The 13,587-nt window shown below is 48.1% G+C and overlaps 1 protein-coding gene across 1 annotated transcript in view; it reads right to left on the reverse strand.

The window, feature by feature from the left end:
• The window catches only part of ABAT (4-aminobutyrate aminotransferase), a 144,315-nt gene extending 134,429 nt beyond the window's left edge, over positions 1 to 9,886 (reverse strand). The window contains exon 1 of the mRNA XM_038420038.2: positions 9,780 to 9,886. The gene's annotated coding sequence lies outside the window, so the exon portion shown is untranslated. The remainder of the gene's footprint in view (positions 1 to 9,779) is intronic.
• Positions 9,887 to 13,587: the final 3,701 nt, after the last annotated feature.

The following is a 13,587-nucleotide window of genomic DNA, read 5'->3' on the forward strand; positions in this document are numbered from 1 at the left end:
CCAACACAAAGCCTGCTCAAAGCAAATTTATGAGACACAGTGGTAAAAACACTATTGCGTTGTCTCCATTAGCACTCCCACTGGAGGAGCTGGACCAGTGTTAGGAACAGAAAAATTTGTCAAAAGAAGGAATAGTGTTGCCAAGACTAGAGATGGGAGGATTTATCAAAAGAGGTTCGAGGCCTTGAGAAGGTATGTGTGGAAAAGATCTGCCCACATGACTCTGGAAGGACACTACACTGCAGATAATCTGGAGGACTTCAGGAAAAAGTTTTGTTCTGGCCCCATCAATAGCGTAGGAGGAGAGAAGGCAGAAGGGAAATGAAGGGAAAGTGCAAGTAAAATGTATTGAACATTTCTGAATGCTGTCTGTACAAGACATTTACAATCAGAACAAATCAAGCTGTAACAAGCCACATTGTCAATGGATCAACGGGAAGACTCAATCCAATTTTCTCAGTTGATGCTGAAAATTTCACAGAGGAATGCAACCCAAACTACAACAATCAAAGGATGTGCAATTTTTTCAGGATCACTGTCTCCTGCCCATGCTGTTATTTTATTTGGAAATGTTTCACTGAAAAACACACAGCCGTATCTCCCTTATGCAGACTGTCCCAGCAGCAGCTCTTGGGTCTGCTGAGCTGTGCAATAGTTCAATTGTCGTCATTCATGTTACAAACGGGGCAGGGTTTAATTATGCTCCAAGAATAAATCTTAGCAGATGCCAAGTGAGTATTGCTCAAAAAGTGATTACTCAGCCTCTTCACTATTATCCAATCAATTTCCCTCCCCAGATTTGAATCATGGAAATATTCCAAGATGAGTACTGGACATATGCCAATTTTCAAAGTTCAGTCATTTCGAGTAAACTGTGTAAAAAAGTGTGGCAATTTTTTATTTTTTTTATCCCGGGGGGGAAGACTTCATCCTCACAGTTCAAAAGAGCTAAACATATTTCTACTTAAACTTGCAGAAAGCAATTGACCTTTTGGCTGAGAGCCGACATGGAAACTTTTTTTTTTCCCCCCCAGTAATACAAGTAAGCAAACACACAGATAACAGGATTATAAACAAACGTCTTGCAACAATAATTATAGCTATACACCTAATATAGTAGTTTTTCCATGTCCTATTGCCCAGCCAAGGAGACACACCACTGCTCTTCCCCACTACATCAAGACTTCAGGGAGCAGGGCCAAACAGAAGTCAGAAATCGGGGGGGAAGAGGGGTGCATGTGTGTGCAAGAACGTGACCTTCCATGCCCCCACACACATCACTTCTATCCTCAGCTCACCCTTTCTCTTCGGGTTCCATGGCCTCCTCTTCTACGCTACCAGCACTCCCGGCTATCTTCGAGACACCACTGACTTCCTGAGGAAACTACAATCCATCGGTGATCTTCCTGAAAACACCATCCTAGCCACTATGGATGTAGAAGCCCTCTACACAACATTCCACACAAAGATGGACTACAAGTCGTCAGGAACAGTATCCCCGAGAATGTCACTGCAAACCTGGTGGCTGAACTTTGTGACTCTGTCCTCACCCATAACTATTTCATATTTGGGGAACAATGTATATCTTCAAATCAGCGGCACTGCCATGGGTACCCGCATGGCCCCACAGTATGCCAACATTTTTATGGCCGACTTAGAACAATGCTACCTCAGCTCTTGTCCCCTAATGCCCCTACTCTACTTGCGCTACATTGGTGACATCTTCATCATCTGGACCCATGGAAAAGAAGCCCTTGAGAAATTCCACCATGATTTCAACAATTTCCATCCCACCATCAACCTCTGCCTGGACCACTCCACATGAGAGATCCACTTCCTGGACACTACGGTGCTAATACACGATGGTCACAAACACCACCCTATCTCGGAAACCTACTGACCGCTATTCCTACCTACATGCCTCTAGCTTTCATCCAGATCATACCACACGATCCATTGTCTACAGCCAAGCTCTACGATACAACTGCATTTGCTCCAATCCCTCAGACAGAGACAAACACCTACAAGGTCTCTATCAAGCATTCTTACAACTACAGTACCCACCTGCTGAAGTGAAGAAACAGATTGACAGAGCCAGAAGAGTACCCAGAAGTTACCTACTACAGGACAGGCCCAACAAAGAAAATAACAGAATGCCACTAGCCATCACCTTCAGCCCCCAACTAAAACCTCTCCAATGCATCATCAAAGATCTACAACCTATCCTGAAGGACGATCCATCACTCTCACAGATCTTGGGAGACAGGCCAGTCCTTGCTTACAGACAGCCCCGCCAACCTGAATCAAATACTCACCAGCAACCACACAACACACAGTAGACCACTAACCCAGGAACCTATCCTTGCAACAAAGCCCGTTGCCAATTCTGTCCACATATCTATTCAGGGGACACCATCATAGGGCCTAATCACATCAGCCACACTATCAGAGGCTTGTTCACCTGCGCATCTACCAATGTGATATATGCCATCATGTGCCAGCAATGCCCCTCTGCCATATACATTGGCCAAATTGGACAGTCTCTATGTAAAAGAATGAATGGACACAAATCAGACGTCAAGAATTATAACATTCAAAAACCAGTCGGAGAACACTTCAATCTCTCCGGTCACTTGATTACAGATCTAAAAGTGGCAATTCTTCAACAAAAAAAACTTTAAAAACAAACAGACTCCAACAAGAGACTGCAAATTAATTCCAATTCAGCAAACTGGATACAATTAACTTAGGCTTCAATAAAGACTGGAAGTGGATGGGTCATTACACAAAGTAAAGCTCTCCCCCCACTCCTCACCACACTGTTCCTCAGACGTTCTTGTCAACTGCTGGAAATGGCCCACCTTGATTACTATTACAAAAGGTTTTCCCCTCCCCCCACCCCCGGAGCTTTCTTGCCTTTATTCCTGCTGGTAATAGCTCACCTTACCTGATCACTCTCCTTACAGTGTGTATGGTAACATCCATTGTTTCATGTTCTCCTTATATATAAAACTCCCCACTGTATTTTCCACTGAATGCATCAGATGAAGTGAGCTGTAGCTCACGAAAGCTTATGCTCAAATAAATTTGTTAGTCTCTAAGGTGCCACACGTCCTTTTCTTTTCACAGCTTCCCAGTTCCAGACAGCTTCCTTTTCAACTAGCTTCCTTCTCACAACCAGCTTTGCTCCCTTTCTGGAACACTTACCACAGGGCTACCTCCCTGAGCACTTAGCCCCTTGTTCCAGGGACCCACCCCCAGAGTCAGCCCCTCTTCTCCATAGTTCCTCTTCCCAGGCACAGCCTGTTCCAGTCATTCCTCTTTGTGCTCCAACAGGCCTTTATAGCCCTAGGTGTAGCCAGGCCTCCTTTAATTGGCTCATTGTGGCCTACCTTCTCTGACCCAAGCGAGCTGGCATTGGTCTACTCACAAAGATCAGCTACCCTGTGACAGGCACCAAAGTGTGAAAATGTTGGCTTGTGGTAAAAGTGGTTGAAAACATTTAACTGTATCCTATTGTGGAGGGATGTGGTAGCTAGAGAGTCCGGCATTGAGGATATCTTGCAGCAACAGGACTCCAGTCAAACAAGGGTCTACTGACAATATTAGACTGAAGATTGGGGCCTGAGATCATTACTAGGGCACATGTGTAAACTCAGAAGTAAATTCATTGAAAAAATAAGAGGAAGTGATTGTGTAGGTTATTTATACGTTTGCATCTGAGTTCAGAATTCTGAATTTCCCTTGCAAAAGCTAAGACCATCCCAACATTAAGAAAGCAGTTTGCAACAAAATGCTAACAGCAATAGCTGCTACAAGAGAAAAAGACCCCTGAACTATAGTCTTGGCAGGTAAAGCATCATTCAAAAATCTGGTAAATTTTGCAGGCCTTACAGAATAGCTGTGTCCTGGCATTGATTTCTGAACTAAGATTTAATTAACTGAATCAGGGGTATAAAGCTCTACAGAATAAACATAGCCAACTCTGTGGCACATGGATGAGGAAAGTTTGAAAAGGTCAGGATTTATTTATGTTTTTGGGTAAATTAACTATATGTGTTTTTTCAATGATGAGATTTACTGATTAAAGCTCCAATACATGGAATCTTGAGCTTTCTTGCCTTTAAACGGCCCAGAATCTTGCCACAGAAAAGGAAATGAGCTGCAGTTCCAAGGACTTACACATTTTAGACCCAGAGGCAAAAACACAAGCTTTATGCAGCACAATAAAGCCACTCATCTGAACAAATGCTTCTTTTTCGTATTAATATTCAGACATATACCTGTGACGGATCCTTTGAAAGGTCTGTGCAAGATAATCTAAGGCAGGCGAGCTATTTGGGTTTGAGGGAAATTCTGTATCAGTAACCAAAACATTGTGAGTTCATATACCTGATCCTCTACTTTCTCTTTGTGCAATAAACAATTTTGCAGCACGCCCAGTAAGCACAGCACTTTAGCTAGCACGCTGTAGCACTGTCTTTTATAAAAGCCAGCCTCGTAACTAGGAGCAAGATGTGCATCCTTGATACTATAAGTGAAAAGCTTTCAGCAGTGTCTCCAACATACATTCACTAAGGCAGGTGGTGAAAAATTCCCTGATCTGACGTAGTAGAAGAATGAACAGATTCAACAGCCTGAGCTGGAAAAGCAGCTATACAGGAACATTTTCACTGCAGTGCCTGTCACTATGGCAGCTACAAAGTACTATGGAGAGAAAGACTAAAATCCACACACAATAGGGACAGAGGGATTTACCACTGCACATCCATGTGTCACAGTCCAAGGAACCATGTGATCATTTATTCTACAGTGCTGCAATATGTAATTTCATGGAACAGAATGAGAAACTAACAACACTGCAATAGCCAGTTTGTCTGATCTGTCGGTCACATTTAGCAAGTCTATGCAAATGTTTACTAAAATATTAAAACAACATTTTTAAAAAATTCAATGGAGTAAACTTTCTTACCATCTAAGCGCACAAGCTACTCTGATTTTCTGCATTTGTGGGTGGATTTCAAGAGGTAGACAGATGGCTGTGGTCTTTTATCACAAAGCTAACAAATGCAATGGGTTTAGCACAGAATGTGCCAAAAACCATGCCTTCTAAGGTCCATTTGCACCAGGGAGCACATCCCCACAGGGCACTAACCCAATTTACTATACAGGAACAGGTTTCAGAGTAGCAGCCGTGTTAGTCTGTATTCGCAAAAAGAAAAGGAGTACTTGTGGCACCTTAGAGACTAACAAATTTATTAGAGCATAAGCTTTCGTGAGCTACAGCTCACTTCATCGAATGCATCGATGAAGTGAGCTGTAGCTCACGAAAGCTTATGCTCTAATAAATTTGTTAGTCTCTAAGGTGCCACAAGTACTCCTATACAGGAACAGGCACACAAATGATTAACCACCTCCTAAATGTCCTGTTTGTTTTGCTAGGTTTCTAAGTAGTACCTGCCTCCCTTAAGGATGGGGGACTGAGGGAGACCTGAGGAGCAGGATCCTACTTTTCCAAAGGGGGTGGGGTCAGGAACTAGCACTGAGGCATGATACAGACTCCAGCTCCCATAAATCAGAAAAGAGGTTAAAAGTTACAAAGAAAGAATTTATGACAATATTTTGACTTTTAGCCATTTTCCAGGCCGTGGAAAAACCCAGAACTCTTATTTTAGTACAAATAACATATGCCCACCAACAACGTTGTTTTTACCTTTTTCCTGCCCCTCAGACAACGGGACTATGTTCTGGGTGCACTATTGTGATCTAATAAAATACATCACAAAACACGTGCAGTCTGGGATAGATGACTTGAACCCTGAATCACTGAAAGAGTATGTCACTTGCTGATAGCAGCTCCAGCATCTAACAGAAACTTGTCAGTGTACAAAACAGTCCATGAAGAAAGGAGATTTAAAATAAATCAGAGAGATGGAACAAGATAGTTGGCATTGTCTATGAAAGGAAGTAGCTGTTCTATAAGTTATTTATTTATCCTTTCCAAATAATAGGCCCACCATATTAACTATCTATGTGGTGGATTAATGGCCCTTTAATCTACATACTCTAGAGAGACAATACCGCACTGTACTTAAAGTTCTTCTCTCTCCAGGGACACAGCAGGAATAGTCCTACATATGATTAACAGCTGCCCTCACTGGTCTTTCTCCTATCAGATGAAGATAAATGCCCAGCTCTTCTACTACCAACTATGCCCATATGGAAAAAGATCACAGGGTGTTTGGTTCAGACTCCCATAGTATCTAGAAGGCTGATGATCACTGGCACAAAGATCTTTCTTTTGGGGAATAACACACACCATTCAATGAGCCTCCTTGAAGGAAACCATGGTACTGATAAATTGGCAGTTGCAAAGTATTTAGTTCCTTCAGTTTAGAACCTTCCTGGATATACCATATACTTTATACTATATAAAATAGTAATGGGAAAATGCCTCACACCTTCCCTTGGACTCTCTTCCATGAAGATTTAGTCTCCCTACAAGATATCTATGCTCTTTATAATATTACACACATACACACTTAAATTCACACCAAGAGTGAAGAGAAGGAGTTAATTCATTAAGTTCAAAGCAAGAAAGCAGATGTCCTAGCTTTGTTTGATGGGAACTGATGTTGTACAGCCAATAACTGACAGGTTTCAGGACAGGGGTGGGAAAACTACAGCCCGGGGGCTGCATCCGGCCCTTCAGACATTTTAATCCGGCCCTCAAACTCCCGCAGGGAGTGGGGTCTGGGCTTGCCCTGCTCCGCACAGCTCCTGGAAGCAGAAGCATTTTCCCTCCTCCACCTCCTATGCATGGGGCAGCCAGGGGGCTCCGCACTCTACCCCTGCCCCAAGTGCTGCCTTCGCAGCTCCTATTGGCCAAGAACCGCGGCCAATGGGAGCTGCAGAGGAAGCACCTGCAGACAGGTCAGCGTGCAGAGCCGCTTGGCTGTGCCTCCACGTAGGAGCTAGAGGGAGGACATGCCACAGCTTCCAGGAGCTGCTTGATGTAAGCACCGCCCAGAGCCTGCATCCCTGACCCCCCTCACGCCCCAACCCCCTGCCCCAGCCCTGATCCCCCTCCTGCCCTCCAAACCCCTCAGTCCTAGCCTGGAGCCCTCCTGACCCCCAACCCTCATCCCCAGCCATCCAAGAGCCTACACCCCCTCACCCCCATCACCCTGTCCCCATCCCTATCTCCTCCTGCAAACCCTGAACACCTCTTTCTGACCCCACCCCGAGCCTGCACCCCCCATACAGAGCCCTCACCCCCTCCCACATCCCTTCTGTAGCATTCATAGCTCACCATACAATTTCCATACCCAGATGTGCCCTCGGCCAAAAAGTTTGCCCACCTGTTTTAGAATATAATGACTTTTACAGATAACTTCAATATATATAAATGTGATCAGTCAATCTGTTGGTTCCAACAAATTTACGTGCAATGTTTCCATTTGATTAAAAGATGGGGGATTCTTAAGTTTGACTTTAAACTGAAAAACAAAGAAAAGGGGATTTCAGGAGATGGAATTGCCTGCCTTGGGAAGCAGGGAACCCCTCAGTTTTACATCTAATCTTGCCACTGATTGTGTCATCTTGAGTAGTCATTTTGAGTATGTCTACACTGCAGGGTGTATTGTATCTTGGCTCAGGCACATGGAGATGCATGTTAGCCAAGCCCAGCACATGGGATCGTGTTAGCCAAGCCCATCACAGCACAACCTATGCTGTACTTGTGTATCCACATACACACGATTCACAGTGGCACTGCAATTACAGATGTTTGGTGCTCGGATTTATGGGGCATATCCCAGGGTTCCTAGCACCTCACCAACTGGATCTGCTCTTGGAATAGGTTTGCAGTGTATTGTGGGGGGTCTTTGTCCTTGTTGGACCCTTGTGCAGAAGTGGTTTTTCTCCTGGATCTATTTCTGGGACTCTGCCCCCCACTCCACTGTGGTCTCCTCTGGTGCTGGAGGAAAGCATGCCTCTAAGTAACCAGTCTTCCTCAAGAAGAAACGGATGGGTCTTCGCTTCACATATTTGCTGCAGAGCATGACCCCTTGGCAAGAATTGGCAAAGCTCACCAGGCATGTAACTATGCCACAGCAGCCATCAGTACCCAGAGGAGAAGCAAGGGCATCAACCCCACAGCGCTACTCCCCTCCCCTGAATCACATACACTGGGTAAGGGGCCACCATGTAAGAAGGGGACGGCACAAAGATCACTGCCAGCACCCTGCAGCAGCTCTCGGGGTGCCAGCAGCCTCACCACCTGCTGGGTGAGCAGAAGGCGCCAGCAGCCGCTACCCCCGGGGGTTAAAGTAAACACTGTAAGGAGGACAGGGCCAGGGGCAGAGGCAGCTCCCCCCTCCTGGGTTTTAGTTGGGACTGTGAAGAGGGCAGGGATGGAGACAGAGAGCCCTAGGGTTGAAGTAGGGGCTGGGGAAGGCAGGGGTGATGGGATAAGCCCAGCAGGTCCCCCCCCCCCCCCCCCGGGTTGAAGTAGGGACTGTGAGGAGCAGGACACAGGCAGAGGGATAAGCCCGGCAGCCCCCCCCTCCGGGGTCGAAGCAGGGGCTATGAGAAGGGCAGGGACCGCGGCGGGGGTATAAGCCCGGCGGCCCCCCCCGGTTGAAGAAGGGGCTGTGAGGAGGGCAGGGACGGAGGCGGGGGTGGGGGGGATAAGCCCGGCCGCCCCCCCGGGTTGAAGAAGGGGCTGTGAGGAGGGCCGGGACGGAGGCGGGGACGGGGGGATAAGCCCGGCAGCCCCCCCGGGTTGAAGAAGGGGCTGTGAGGAGGGCAGGGACGGAGGCGGGGACGGGGGGATAAGCCCGGCAGCCCCCCCGGGTTGAAGAAGGGGCTGTGAGGAGGGCAGGGACGGCATCAGGCGGGGGGATAAGCCCGGCAGCCCCCCCCCCCCGGTTGAAGAAGGGGCTGTGAGAGCAGGGACGGAGGCGGGGGTGGGGGGATAAGCCCGGCAGCCCCCCCCCCCGGGTTGAAGAAGGGGCTGTGAGGAGGGCAGGGACGGCGGCGGCGGGGGGATAAGCCCGGCAGCCCCCCCCCGGGTTGAAGAAGGCTGTGAGGAGGGCAGGGACGGAGGCGGGGGTGGGGGGATAAGCCCGCAGCCCCCCCCCCGGAGTTGAAGAGGGGCTGTGAGGAGGGCAGGACGGAGGCGGGGGTGAGGGAATACCCGGCAGCCCCCCGGGTTGAAGCAGGGCTGTGAGGAGGGCAGGGACGGAGGCGGGGGTGGGGGATAACCCCAGCAGCCCCCCCCCTTGAAGCAGGGCTGTGAGGAGGGCAGGGACGGAGGCGGGGGCGGGGGGATAACCCCAGCAGCCCCCCCCCGGTTGAAGCAGGGGCTGTGAGGAGGGCAGGGACGGCGGCGGGGCGGGGGGATAAGCCCGGCAGCCCCCCCGGGTTGAAGCAGGGGCTGTGAGGAGGGCAGGGACGGCGGCGGGGGTGGGGGGATAAGCCCGGCAGCCCCCCCGGGTTGAAGCAGGGGCTGTGAGGAGGGCAGGGACGGCGGCGGGGGTGGGGGGGTTCCCAGAAACAGCTCGCGGGGGGGGGAGGGGCGGGTTCTGAGCAGTGCCCGGCAGGCTCCCCACAGGGCTGAGGGGCGCCGGGCCAGCAGACTCCCCCTGCCCCGCACGGCAGGGAGGTTTGGGGATGCCCGGCCGCCCCGCTAGGGCCGGCTGCTCGCAGCCTGCCTCCCCCAGGGCCTGGACCTCCCGCCCCAGCCGTGACGTGCGGTCCCCCCACTCCGCACTCACCGCGGGCGGACCCTTCACGGCTCCAGGCTGAGCAGACAGAGCCCCAGGGCCCCGCGGCTCACTCTCGCCTTAACCCGCACTCAGCCCAGCCCTGCTCGCCACAGCCAATCCGCGCCCCCGGCCCCGCTCCCCGCCCGGCCAATCGGAGGCTGCGGCCCGGGCAGCCTCCCCCCAAGGGGCGGGGCGCGCGCGCGCGCGCGCTGGCTGGCGAGGAGGCTCGCGGAGCGTGGGCAGGGGCGAAGGGCGAGCGCTGCTGGGGGGGGGGGGGGGGGGCGGGCAGCCCGCCCAAATCCACTCTGAGCATCGCCTGGGGGCAAGTGCCTCGGAGGCGCCGGCAAGGTGCTGAGCACACCCAGCTCCCCTTGAAGCCCGGGGGGGGGGGGGGGCTGGTGGCACTCAGCACCGCAGCGCGGGCCCTTAGGCAGTGGCACGGCTCGCTTAACTAGCAGAAAAGAAGCTGGCTGGTGTTACCGCGCGTACCAAGTCTCAGGAAGGGAGAGGGGGCGAGGCAGGAACTTGGCAGCCTTTAGGTGCTTGGGCAAGCCCTTGGCTGGAGTTGAAATGACACCCGCCCAGTGACCTACTGCCCCTGCTCCTCACTTGTCCCAGCTGGATCATACAGGCCCGCTCTCCTGCCAGATTGGTAGGGGTAGGTGAGCAGAATCAGCTCAAAGAGGAGCTGAACTGAGCTGAACCCTGATGGCATCTTCCCCCCCAAAGGAAGCTCTGTTCTGAAGCAAACCTGATCTTAACCCAGGTTCTTAAATCGTGTGTTTTTCAGGGTAAGCAGTAGCAGGCCTCACATGCACATATTGATTATATATGTCAAGTGCACCCTGCCCAGAATAGCCTGTTCATTTCTGGTCACCTTTCAGAGACAACTGACAAAAATGACTAGATACACAAAAAGCCCGACAAGGTAGAAACTGAAAGGATTTGGACTGTTTAGACATGATAGGAGGTGCATAAAATAAGTAAATGAGGTGCCCCTCTTTACCCTTCTTCATCATGATACAACAAAAAAAAAAAAGGAGGGGACATGCAATAAAAATGAAAGGAACCAAATTTTACCACTATTACAACAAAGGGGTTAAATGGTTTTTTTGTTTGTTTTACATAATGCATAATTATCCTATGGAACTCATCATTATAAGATCTCATGGTGACCAAGAGGTCAACTAGATTAATACAAATATTAGATCTTTCTCTAAATAATGAGAACATGCCCAGTTATAAGATATTATACTTATTTCTACAACGGATATATCCCCTTATGTTTCAGAGCATAAGCCAATCACTATCTGATGGGGTTAGAAAGAAACTTCCCCACGGGCAGGTTTTTTCATAGTTGTCCCTTAAAGAGTCCTACAACTTCCTTCTTCATCTGAAGCCTCTGCCCATCAGACAGGATACTGGACTAGATGGATGACTAGTCTGATGCAGCATGGAAACGCCTTGGTTCTCATGCATAAAAGTTAATGGTATGACCCATGGAGATCATAAATATCTCTGAACACAGAGGGGTCTGAGCAGCATGGTCACCTCTCAATCCCCTATTTGTTTCTTTGTTTGTGAACTTTAAAACCATTTTCCAGAGCAGTCTATGGGTTTCCGCTGTTGTAAAAGAAAGGCACAAGCCTCCACCAAGGTTTTGCAGTTTATGTCTATACTTTTACATCATTGCACACCATTGTATTAGACTTTAGAACTAACCTTTGTTCCCGGGTTGGCCAAACCTGATTATAAATCTGGATGAAGAAACTGGAGAAAGAGGTTTCTGCAACTGTGGGACCATGTTTAGGCTTCCCCTTTGAGTTCTGTAGATTCTTTTAGGCCCGTATCTTACAAAGTCTTAAGCATAGGTAAAAGGAAGAAGAATACTTGTGGCACCTTAGAGACTAAACAAGCATAGGTGTTACCTTGTATACATGGGTGGTGGGTATAATAGGACAGGTTTAGGCTTCCCTGGCGCTGCCACCGACCTGCCCGGATAGCTGGGCTGCGGTGGCCCCACCCCTTCCCTGAGGCCCCCCACCACCTGCTGCTGCTGCTGCTTGCCTGCCATGTCTCCTCCACTCCACACACTGCTTGGAGGTCCCCGCTGCTCGCTGCATCCCTCCTTGTCAGGGGTGAGGGGAGTGAGGAGGCTTGTTTAGTATGGAGATGAGAAGATTGAGGAGGACATGATAATAGTCTTCAAATACATAAAAGGTTGTTATAAAGAGAAAGGTGATAAATTGTTCTGAACCACTGAGAACAGGACAAGAAGTAATTGGCTTAAATTGCAGCAAGAGCGATTTAGGTTAGACATTAGGAAAACTTTCCTAACCATAAGGGTAGTTAAGCACTGGAACAAATTACCAAGAGAGGTGGTGGAATGTCTGTCATCGGAGGTTTTTAAGAACAGGTTAGAGAAATATCTGTCAGGGATGGTCTAGATAATACTTAGTCCTGCCTTAGTGTAGGGGACTGGACTAGATGACCTACTGACGTCCCTTCCAGTCCTACATTTCTATGATTCTGTAAGCATAACTTTATGATCATTGGGTACATTGACTTTGTGCTTAAGTCTTTGCAGGATCAGAGACTTGGATCCAATTCAGCTCCCACTGAAATCAATGGAAGTCTTACCATTGACTTTAATAGGGAATTAATTGGGCAGGATAAAGTGATGAGCACTAAGCGGGTTTTCTAAAAAGCCCCTTATTTTGTTTTACTGGTAACTGTTGGTTTTCTTGCAAATCTCCTGTACTCTTTCATATCTTCAAGGGAGGGGTTAAATTACATTCTGTGGGCCACAAACTGGCCCATTGCTACTTGTGCTAACTATCCAGAGACACTGGGGTATTGTCCAGAAAAAATACACTTCCTGAGAAGGGGAGGGTGCACTAGCTGGTTTTTTGAAACCCCAAGGAAATCCTGAATTGAATAACAACGATCCCTGCCTCTCTCCTTCCTCTTCTTCTAATAAACAAATTGTCACAAGAGCTCTAGGAGACATAAGAAAATTCAAAGAAGTTCCAACAGGGGTGCTGTGGTGGGCCAAATTTGATTCTCTTTTATATTGTTATAAATCTGGATTAACTCTATTCACGTCAATTACAATGTGTAGCCAAAAGCAATATTTGATCAGTTTTTTAAGGTTTTGTTACAAAAAAGCAGAAATAAAATATTAATTCAAAGAAAAGAGTTATGTAGTACACAGCATGCATCCCTTGCACACTGAAGTCAGTTGCAAAACTCCTACTGAATTCAGTGTCAATATTTGGAAAATATCTCATGCGTACACTCAAACTTGGCACCCTTTTATAGGGCCATATTTAAAAAATAGAGCAGTGTAAAAACACACAGGGCCAAACTGACTTCACTTTATACCAAGAATGACTTTGATTCATGGTGTCTCCATGAGTACATGCTGGAAATCAACAGTGATGCTACACAAGGACAATGGAGGGGAAGAGGGGGAAAGATAATAAAGAAGAGTCTCAGACAACAATACCTAAAGATTCACTGAGTGAGCCAAGGCCAGAATACATTATATAAAGGGTGAAATAAGCCTGAGAAGATTGCAACATAATTCAGTGTCATAAAGCCAAACCTTTGCAGGTCCAGATCAGGAACTGTTAAGATGTTATATAGCTCTGCAACATTATTAAAAATGAGAGAAGCAGAGTACAAATGCAGTACACAAATAGTTTGTGGCCCTTTCCATCAGTCTATCTGCTTTTGATTCTAAAATATTCTGAATTATTAATAATGCATTATGTGTATTATAGTAGCACCCAGTCAGGCTTAGGGGCTGCATACT

This window comes from Dermochelys coriacea, chromosome 10, assembly GCF_009764565.3.
Source record: "Dermochelys coriacea isolate rDerCor1 chromosome 10, rDerCor1.pri.v4, whole genome shotgun sequence".
NCBI classification, from domain to species: Eukaryota; Metazoa; Chordata; order Testudines; family Dermochelyidae; genus Dermochelys; species Dermochelys coriacea.